Consider the following 11619-nt stretch of genomic DNA (forward strand, 5'->3'; position numbering starts at 1 on the left):
TCTGACTCAGAACCCACACAGCCAGCAAACAATGAATTAAAAAGAACACAAAATTTATATGATGCATCCATTCTCCTCCAGTTGGGGTCACAGGAGCCTAGCTCAGCTACCATGGGGTGGGGGGCGGGGTACACTGTGGACAGTCTGTTGCAGGGCTGTGGTTGATACATAAGAAAATCTTTACAGCCTGAGACACGATACTGGAAGCTAAGCTGTAATACAAACGAGTTAAGGGATAAAGCTGCCGGTGCGCTGTATTTGTGCTGAAACCCCAACGACGTTAGTCGTCCAAGCAGCTGGACACCACCGTTTATCAAAGTACAATAAAGGAGGAGGAAACAGTTCATTTGGTGGGGTCTATTTTCACATTTGATGCTGTAGCATCTGAGGCAGCAGGATGATTTATGTGGGAGTGAGTGGAAATAGACTACACCGTGTGGGCTCATGGAAATGAAGGAACATGTCCCCCAGTTTAAATAGGATTTTGGCCAACCATGGAGCTCAGCGGCACACAGGAATAAGATATATCAGGTTCTGCACATATATACACACACAGAGACTGCAGTACATCTTGGTTGAGTCTATTTGTCACGGGGTTTCTTTCATAAGAAAGTTAAGCTTAGGCCTGGGCCCTGTATCACAAAGCCAGGCTCTCCTGGGGTCAGCTGCCGCATGCAGCCTTACTCTGGCCATCCAGGCTCACGATCCATCAGCTGCTAACACCAGGCTGGTAATCTGCCGGCTCTATTAACTCTGTTTTTCATTCTAGCCACGAGAATAAGAAGAGTAAAGGCGCAACATGGTGAAAGGTAGATGTAAGTACTAAAAGCACTTGACTAAACATAGAAGCAAAGAAATTATTTCAAGGATTTAAAGTTTGGCCATATAATAAGTGCATGAATGAACAGAAATGCATTTAAAATGCAAGACTTTGATCTGTCAGTATGCATGTATATATATATATATAAAGATAGATAGATAGATATAGATATTTATGTAATAGCAATATAGCTTATCAGGAAAATGCTGAAGTTGCTGTGTTTCCTCTCGGTTTTCTCTTTTCCTTAAACACTAAAATACTGATGCTGTGCAGTATGAAACCATAAGTATACCACATAAAGATGATATACTGTATATTTTATTTAAAATGCTCGCCAGCATAAAGCCAATCACCCTTTTGAATTTAACCATGACCATATCTTTTCTTCTTCAGAAGAAGATTCGATCAAGACAGTAAACTTTTTAATTACAGGCTGATAATTCATTGAGCCCTGCTTCTCTGCTGGGCTGTAAAAGATGGAGAGGGGAGGAGAAGATGGCTATAAAGGGAGAGAAAACAAGTGGGTGATGGTGAGAGTGTGAGACCGCCGGGAGCCGTGAGACTGATGATATCCACCGAGGCTTCCTGCCATGCTGGGATGTAAACAAAGAGACAAAGGGGCCCTTTAATATCATCTGACATTAACATGAGTTTCGTATCAACACTGAATACTGATATGATTTAGAGGCTATACTTTTATATGAGGAATTAGAGTGTACCCCCAGTAACAAAATGAAATCTGATTTCTTGTTGTGTCATAAAAAGTGGCCCATCGCATGAATCTCTTTGTCACTAAAACAAGTTTTTCCCCGGAAACTGCCAATAAACGCATCAAATTCATGTTTCCTGGACAAATACTTCCATGCATGCGATCGCTTGTTGAATTAAAACTTCACAGAGGATTATGGGTCATTTTAGACTTTACACCTTAATTAATTAAATGAACCAATGAGAGACACTGGCCTGCTGAGCAAATGGAAATTAGAAATCAAAGCTACTCAGTAAATGCCTGCTCGAACACGAGTGGTAAGACAAAATGAAGTTCTTCCCAAGTCCATGCTGCAGGCAGCAGCTAGTTAGCATTAGGGACGTCAGAAAACATTCAAAAACTCAAGCACAACCTAACATTTGCTGTATGTCTGTAAGCGATCCATTAAAACTCTTCTTTGACAGTCAAAATGTATTTAACATGCTGCTGAAATGTGCTGCACTGACCTGCTGAGTGTGGCTAACAGCAGCAGCGGTAACACTAGCAGCGCTAACAGTAGCAGTGCTAACAGCAGCAGCGCTAACACCAGCTATCAGTCTTAAAATCCAACAATATTAGAAAATTACTTTAATGCAGAAGGAATCAAGACTACAGCATAAATGTGGTATCAAGTTGTAGGTAAAAAGGAGACCTTTCATATCCTTTGGACAGACACATCTCACACTGATCCTTTTCGCTAACGCCCTTTGAATGATAAGAGTGAAACCGAGGTACACTATACAATTAAAAAGTACAGCTTATCCATCACAAACGCCTGCTTTATTGTCCTTCTGGATACCAATGAGGTTCAAAATTCACAAAGTGTACATCATATTTTATTCAGCAAGACTTTAAACTAGTGATTGAGTCAGGGGAAAAAAAGCCCATCAGAAAAGCGTTTACTGAGGTCACAGAGCAAGGGAGTTGAGGGCTGTTCTCTCATAGACGTCTATTAAACGAGTTGGGAAAATGTTCTGATAACAGCCGACAAAGACAAAGTTAAGCTTGTAGATCATATTCATCATCGCCGCATTTAAACTTACCAACATTAGCTGTATCAGTCCGGAAAGTTGGTGGAGGAGTAAAACTTCCTATCATTTAATGTGCTTTTAAGAACACCCATTCCCTGAGCTATTAGCCTGTCAAGCAAGAAAACATCAGGAAAGTGAAACATTCATCAGTTTGTACAAGAGTGAAACACAACTTTCAAAGTAGCTCTGCTTAAATGGATCTCTTCACTTTGATGCACCTGATGTAGACTTCATTATGCCGTCGGCTCAGTTCAAAGAGAATATTTAGGAAAAACACCGCAAATGCAAATCTTTCTGTCGAACACGAGATCCTGAGATATCGTTCAGTAGATATTTGTTCATGTTGCCAGTGAGGTTTAGAAAGTCCTGTAGTGCCTCCGGTCACCTGTTGTTTATCTTTTCAAAATTAAGTACAAAATCAGAAATGCTCTGAATGCAGCTGAGCAGCAGGAGACATAAAACCAGTTTAACGAAGCAATTCTGGCCACAAAGAGATTTTTTCTTCGTTTGTGAGATTTCACTTTAACAATCCTTTTTCTCATCTGGATGGCAGCTCTATTCTGTTGCGAAGAAAAGCCGACAGGCCTATTAACATGTTGCCTCCATCACATTGCAATAAAACATTCAATGCAGAAAAAAAATTATTTTTAATTTAAAGATCTGTTCTTCTAGACTTCATCTTACGTGTTAAACTTCTTTCTTCCTTCTTACATTTAAGTCAAAACAGACTGACAGCTTTGGCATATCGTACTGTTGAGGAATATGATGAATAAATTCATTTTATTCAGTGTGTTCAACACTACTGACTGGTTTGTAGGCATTAATGTGAACATTAATTTCATTGATTCTGTCAGAAGGGTTGTTTTTCTTCAAGCTGCTTTCACCGGGCGGCTCGTAAAAGCTGAACTTAGTGCCAGTCCCCATGAGCTGACATGCTTTGGCACATACCCTGTTTTCAACCTCAGCAAGCCACTTTGTAACACACCTGCTTTACCAGACGTTATGTTGAAAATCTGTTAAATTGGCAAACCTAATGAAGTGACAGTGCATCTGTGTGTACAGGACTGTGGAAAAGTCTTGAGCCACCCCCATTTCCTGATGTTTTGGTTCCAAGGAGCCAGCCTTTCTTGAGCCTTGAGCAGTTTGTCTGTGTAGGTTTTCGGTCATCCTGGTTATGGTAATCTAAAGAAAGTAAGGAAAGCGACTGCACTGAATGCATTGATCTCTCATCCAAGAGGCTTCTTCAGTTCACAACATTTGAAGAAATCCAGTTGCTTTCTTTCCAGGGTCCTTAGTCTTGAGCTAAAGTTCTCCTGGCTTTCTGAAGGCCTTTTGGACATTGGCTGCTTGGAGGAATTTGGATTTTTGTTTACAAGTGAGGGGAGAGCAAGACTGACAGACAGATTGGTGATGCAGTGATGCAGATTCTGTGTGATGAGAAAGCTGAGTGTAAACGTAAAGCTGCTGATTTACCAGTGAACCCACGTTCCTACCCTCACCTATGGTCACAAGGTTTGCGTAGTGATTACCCATACCTGGATAGAATGGACTGGTTCGTATACCGCACGTTTCCACACAGCACTTGAAGCACCAAATACAACATACCTCATTCATCCATTCACAACCATTCATACAAGCTCTTTTTTCTTCAGTGCTTTCTATCTCACTTTCACACACATTCATACTCTGATGAACACATCAGAGAGCAACTTGGGGTTCAGTATTTGCCAAGGATACTTTGGCATGAAGACTGGAGCATCAACTAACATTTAAACCACCAACCTTCTGTTTAGTACATGACCTGCTGTACCTCGTGAGCTACATCCACAGATTATAGATACAAGCTGAGGAAATTATATTTTTCGAAAGGGTAGCTAAGAATAGAACCACTGTTCTTGCACATCCAAAGCAGCCAGTTGAGGTGATTCGGGCATCTGTTCAGGATGCATCCTGAACGTCTCCGAGGCAAGGTGTTCAGGGTATCAGGAGGAGGACCCTCCTGGGATGATGCGTCACTGTTCCCCCAAAGGAGGTGGTTGGAGAGAGTGAGGTCTGGGCTTCTCTGCTGAACAAAACACAGATAAGTGCAAGCGATGGAGGGATTATTAGGTAGATTATTAAATTAGCTGGGACTATGTCTGTGAAGGTTCTCAGTCATCCAGGTCATCGTAGTCAAAGGAGCTTGGAAAGAAAAGCGTCTGGACTTCTTTAAGTTACTTGAAGACGTTTCACCTCTCATCCGAGAAGCTTCTTCAGTTCTAAGGTCAAATGGTGGAGAGTCCCAGATATAAACCTAGTGGGAGTTTCCCCCCACAGAGGGACAAAAGGACCCCCTGATGATCCTCTAATCGCCTGAGCCAAGGTGTGAAACAGGACTGTTTGCCTTTCCTGGACTGCGCTGTGCACATTGAAGAGAACGGCAACCTCAACATCGAAGTTTACCGGAAGCCCACACACACGGACCAGTACCTCCTCTTTGACTCCCATCACCCTTTGGAACACAAACTTGGAGTAATTAGGACCCTACACCACCGGGCAGAACATGTTCCCTCTAAGCCTGAAGGAAAAAAGAAGGAACACACACATGTAAAGGAAGCACTCGAAACGTGCGGCTATCCTAAATGGGCATTCTTAAAGTCAGCAAAGAGGCACAGAAAAGAAGACCAGACAACAGAGAGGGAGGATAAGAAAGACAGACGCAACAACATTGTCATCCCCTATGTAGCCGGTGTATCAGAGAAACTCAGGAGAGTTTTCTCCAAGCATGACATCCCGGTGCATTTCAGACCCAGCAACACGCTCAGACAGAAACTGGTTCACCCGAAAGACAAAACGCCAAAACACAAACTTAACAATGTGGTGTATGCTGTACAGTGCAGCGAGGAATGCCCAGACCTCTACATTGGAGAGACCAAACAGCCACTTCACAAGCGCATGGCACAACACAGAAGAGCCACCTCCACAGGACAAGACTCAGCAGTCCATCTGCATCTTAAGGATAAAGGTCACTCTTTCGAGGATGCCAATGTTCACATTTTGGACAGAGAGGACAGATGGTTTGAAAGAGGAGTGAAAGAAGCATCTATGTCCACTGTGAGCGACCATCTTTGAACAGAGGCGGGGTTTACGACACCAACTCTCTGCCATCTATAATCCAGTTTTGAGATCCTTCCCAGACGCCTTAACGCCCACTCACATCCTGGGCCATCTGACCTCAGGAATTCGCATGATAAGGTGGGGCCAGGTTTCACAATGAACACACCCGAAACTCTGGCTGATTGGGACCCACACCCAGTTTCACACCTTGGCTCAGGCGATTAGAGGATCATCAGGGGGTCCTTTGGTCCCTCTGTGGGGGATACTCCCACTAGGTTTATATCTGGGACTCTCCACCATTTGACCTTAGAACTGAAGAAGCTTCTCGGATGAGAGGTGAAACGTCTTCAAGCAACTTAAAGAAGTCCAGACGCTTTTCTTTTCAAGCTCCTTTGACTAGCTGGGACTATGTGGAATATTTATTTCCATATAGTGGAATTAAACCTTTGGCTCTTTTTTTTAATTGCAGAAACTTTGGCTTGTCAAGACAAAAAAAGCTGCTATGTTGACAAGTTAAACTGTTTAGCTTCATTAGTATGTTTATACACTTACTTCCCAGCAAATATAGGTCCGTCTTCATCTGGAGTGAATGTCTAATAACTGAATATACCTGTGATGCTGTGCAGGGCCTTTAGGTTAATGTGTCCATAATGGCCTCAGACTTGATCCAATTTCAGGTTTTTTTTTCATTTTCAGATGAAAAAAATTCATTTTTATTGCTTTTTCACAAATAGTGTTTTTGACTGTTATTGCTCATTTCCCGACTCTCTCTCTCTCTCTCTGTGTGTGTGTGTGTGTGTGTGTGTGTGTGTGTGTGTGTGTGTGTGTGTGTGTGTGTGTGTGTGTGTGTGTGTGCGCACAACATTGTGTAAGCATGCACATGTCTTTGTGTGCGCTGTCAGTGCCTCAAACTGACAGCTGAACTAACCACCCGGCATTAATGAGTTCACACACACACATTAGATAGAGGGGGGAAATAACAAAAGAAAACACCCTTCACGCCATAATTTGTTTTCCTGTGTCGCCTCCTGACACCGTGAAGATTGAGGCAGAATATTAGCAAGAAATTATGTCAAATTTAGAAAAGTTGTTTTGCCCACGCCAGGCGTCGGGACTGACAGACGAGGACGAGATGTACGAGTGTTTATCAGCTGCCATCGGGAAGCTCCCAAGGGGCTGTGAGGCAGACGGCCATGTTTGTTTTGGAGAGAAGAATCTTCTGGAATAGAACAGACAGAGAATCAGGAGGGAGGAGAAGAGACAATCTGCTGCTGAAATCAGACAGAGCATGGATGGATGGATGATGGAGGGGTTATTAAACTGATTATTTATGAATGAATGAATGATAAGAGGGACAGATGCAAGGAAAGTGAGACAGGAATGCATTAAGTGAAGCTGACGATCTCAGTGATTTCAATGGGATGAATAAACCACCTTCTTGTCCTCCCTCATCCACCCAGTCTCTCTCTTCTGTAATAAGTGTGAGGTGGTATTGAAAAGATGCCCACATTCAGAAAAAATAACAAGAGCAAACCAGCAGACTCATGATGAGTTCAGCTATACTGAAAGCTGTGTATATTTATTCTGGGACTCTATTAGAGTAGCTTTGCATGAGTCACAGTTCAAAATAATCCTTAGCTATCTCAGTGATGCAGTCCCACAGTTCATTCTCCATCTGGAACAAGCTGCTTTAGCCCCGCCCTATTGGCTGCCCTATCTTTTCTTAGAGCAGGAGGGTGGAGCTTCTGCTGCTGAGATGACCATATTAGGAATATTTGCTGTTTATGACATCATGCAGATCCATGACTAGAAAAAAACTGTCTGAAAAAAAGCATTTCAAGTTATGACAGGTTAGGTGTCTGTTTTGATCAGCTTACTATTCCAGTGTTTACATTCTTGAATTCCTGGGAATTAAGGTTTAGCTCTTACCTTAAGTTTAATACCTATTGGCATGTTTTTAGTTCGCTCAGTGTTCCCTGTGTCTTGTCTTGTAGCTTCTGTATCTGCACATTTTGTGAGAGTTATGTAACCAGTATTAGTTGTATTTTTTGTTCCTGTTTTACTTTGAAGGTTATTTTTCTTTCATGCTTTGCATTAGTTGAATGAACCTATGTTTCATTCCACTCTTTTAGTTACCGAGTTAGTCCTCAGTGTGGATACAGTGCTGTGCGTCTTGAGCAAACCCTCCTTATATTTTGCTTTATATTGGCTCCAAGGAGCCAGACTTTAACTCTTGGTCTGGATTCAATAGTTCTCCAGACTTCCTGAAGCTCTTTTTCACAGTATTGTGTTTAGTCCTGTTCTCTCCTCCTCATTTTGTCCTGGTAGTTTCTTTGCATGATTTTTGTTTTCTACTGGATTTTTCTCACATTCAGGCTTGGTTTAGATTTTTTTTTGTTTGTTTGTTTGTTTTTGCGCTCGGCTTATTACCAGCCTAAATGAATTTAGCTTTTTCCTTCTTTTATGTCTGCATTTCCACCTCTGACATCTCACAACAATATCTACAGTCACTCAAAACTGTATTCTTTAAATTCGCTTCACTTTGGCCTTTAATATAATTAAATCCAGTCATTCTCATCAATAAGCTGCTGAACATGGTACAGACGGCCCTGTGAATATGTCCTTTATCTCAACACAAACTACTTTAAAACCCAGCTCAATCATCATTCTCAAATATACAGATGACACAACTGGATTAACAACCAAAGCGATAAAAAGAGGTGGAAGCTAGAGAAGCCCCTTGGTGCCTTGAAAGCAACCTCCAGCTCAATACATGGAAACACAAGAGACTGTTATTGATTTAAGGCATCGCTAACCCCTCAAATACCCTGTACACATCTTCAAAGAATCTATAACATCATCATGAAATGTCATGGCACCCACATTAGCAATATGACTCATTAATAATGACCACGCTACCAGAAAACATGTAAAATATAAAGTAAAATTAGGGCTTAAATTAAAGTCACCACTGAGATATGCTATTATTATTATTATTATTATTATTATTATTATTATTATTTTAATATCTATGGCCTTAGTCAAAGGAGCTTGCAAAGAAAAGCGTCTGGACTTCTTTAAGTTGCTTGAAGACGTTTCACCTCTCATCCGAGAAACTTCTTCAGTTCTAAGGTCAAATGGTGGAGAGTCCCAGATATAAACCTAATGGGAGTGACCCCCCACAGAGGGACAAAAGGACCCCCTGATGATCCTCTAATCGCCTGAGCCAAGGTGTGAAACTGGGTGTGGGTCACAATCAGCCAGAGTTTCGGGTGAGTTCATTGTGAAACCTGGCCCCACCTTATCATGCGAATTCCTGAGGTCAGATGGCCCAGGATGTGAGTGGGCGTTAAGGCGTCTGGGAAGGGATCTCAAAACTGGATTATAGATGGCAGAGAGTTGGTGTCGTAAACCCCGCCTCTGTTCAAAGATGGTCGCTCACAGTGGACATAGATGCTTCTTTCACTCCTCTTTCAAACCATCTGTCCTCTCTGTCCAAAATGTGAACATTGGCATCCTCGAAAGAGTGATCTTTATCCTTAAGATGCAGATGGACTGCTGAGTCTTGTCCTGTGGAGGTGGCTCTTCTGTGTTGTGCCATGCGCTTGTGAAGTGGCTGTTTGGTCTCTCCAATGTAGAGGTCTGAGCATTCCTCGCTGCACTGTACAGCATACACCACATTGTTAAGTTTGTGTTTTGGCGTTTTGTCTTTCGGGTGAACCAGTTTCTGTCTGAGCGTGTTGCTGGGTCTGAAATGCACCGGGATGTCATGCTTGGAGAAAACTCTCCTGAGTTTTTCCTGATACACCGGCTACATAGGGGATGACAATGTTGTTGCGTCTGTCCTTCTTATCCTCCCTCGCTGGTGTCTGGTCTTCTTTTCTGTGCGTCTTTGCTGACCTTAAGAACGCCCATTTAGGATAGCCGCACGTTTCGAGTGCTTCCTTTACATGTGTGTGTCTGTGTGTGTGGGCTTTCGGTAAACTTCGATGATGAGGTTGCCGTTTTCTTCAATGTGCACAGCGCAGTCCAGGAAAGGCAAACAGTCGTCCTTTGTGTCTTCCCTGGTGAACTTGATGTTTTTATCCACAGCGTTAATGTGCGCAGTGAAGGATTCCACTTCTTGTGTCTTGATTTTGACCCAGGTGTCGTCCACATATCTGTACCAGTGGCTGGGTACTCTTCCTTTGAAAGAGCCAAGAGCCTTCCTTTCCACTTCCTCCATGTAAAGGTTGGCTACAATAGGTGACACAGGGGAGCCCATGGCTAGGGATGGGTATTGATAAGATTTTAACGATTCCGATTCCATTTTCGATTCTGTTTAACGATTCGATTCTTTATCGATTCTCTTATCGATTCTTTTTTTTTTTAAAAAAAAGGAGAACACTAAGGTCGATTAGCTCAGAGCTTTGTTTTATATCTTCTCTTTGAACAAGATAGAAATTTAGGAGTAACATGGCCTTACAAACCCAACAGTGAGATCTTGAGAGATCCAGCCTACGGCTCTTCAATGGGGTGTCACAGGGTCCCCAGGAAAAAAAAATTGTAAATGTAAAATAATAAAATAAATATTCTTGTGAGACATATCACATATTGACGGGGTCGGGTTATGTTAAAAAGTATAAATTGTTATACTTTGTTCATTGGTTCAAAGGTACCCCACACTTCTTTTTTTGTTTGGTTGTTTGTTCTGGTGTATTTTTCATTTGAACTGTTACTCTGCCAGAGTACTCATATTTACAAGATGGCATTGAACGCCCCATTGGTGTATCAGGAAAACTATTTTGTACGTATGTTCCTTGAAGGGGATTGAAGTCGTTCTTTTTTCCACCGCAGCGAAGGGCTAGGAGTAGGAGAGGAGCTGCTGTATGTTTTTGTTATCGAATCGATCTGATTGTGAAATAAAGCATATGCAGTGAGAAAGCAACTCCAGGAGTCATCCCTGCCTTAAAGCTGCAACATTCTTCTGTAGCAATAACAAAGTATAACATAAATTATTCTGTAGCAATTACACAAGAATATCCAGTAATGTCCCTGCCTACAATTAAACACATTCACTTACCAAAAATCGGGGGCATCTGCTGTGGCAAATGGGTGCAACCCTTTGACCACAAACTTAGTCACTGCTCGGTGACATTAGTCTATCCTGGCCTGAAAGGAGACGCTACCGGTAGACTGCAGCGAGAACTACCAGCGAGCGCCAGCCAGACTCTGTCTGTCTCTCTCATCATGGTCACCTACATGTACAGTAATGGCAGGTCTTGTAATAAGGCAGATTGCGCTAACATAATATGCACTGTTAGTTGATTATTTACCTGCCGCATTAACGGGAGAGGACGTGCAAACGTTAGCGCTGCTGCTGGGTTGAGAGTCACGAGTCCGGAGCGGAATTAAAAACGCGTGTCATCGCGTGTTTTGTGAGCAAATGCTTTTGCATATTCGTAGTGTTTCCTCCCTTAAATGAAATATCTACTTTGCAAGTTTCCCCGTTGTCATCGGTTCTCATAAAGTATAATCAAACTTTTGAGCGTTTGAGCCGCTTAGGCGCCGTGTTTCCTGCCAGGTAAATGACGCTCCGCAACGTGGTGACGTCATTCGGGGCGACTGGAATCGATAAGGGAATCGTTTGCAAAAATGGCAAACGATTCCAAGGAATTGAAACAGTGGGAACCGGTTCTCAACAAGAACCGGTTTTCGATACCCATCCCTACCCATGGCACAGCCATGTTTTTGTCTGTAAAAGCCTTCGTTGTACTTGACATATGTAGTGGTGAGGCAGAGGTCTAACAGTGTGCAGATCTGATCGGGTGTGAAGTTGGTCCTGTCCTCCAAGGAGCTGTCTTCTTGTAGTCGTTTTCTGACAGTCTCCACGGCCTCCGTGGTGGGTATGCAAGTGAAGAGAGAGACTACATCAAAGGACACCA

The sequence above is a fragment of the Mchenga conophoros genome, linkage group LG10, assembly GCF_057382185.1.
Source record: "Mchenga conophoros isolate Kocher_MC1m ecotype Shallow Benthic linkage group LG10, M_conophoros_male_GT1.1, whole genome shotgun sequence".
NCBI lineage: Eukaryota > Metazoa > Chordata > Actinopteri > Cichliformes > Cichlidae > Mchenga > Mchenga conophoros.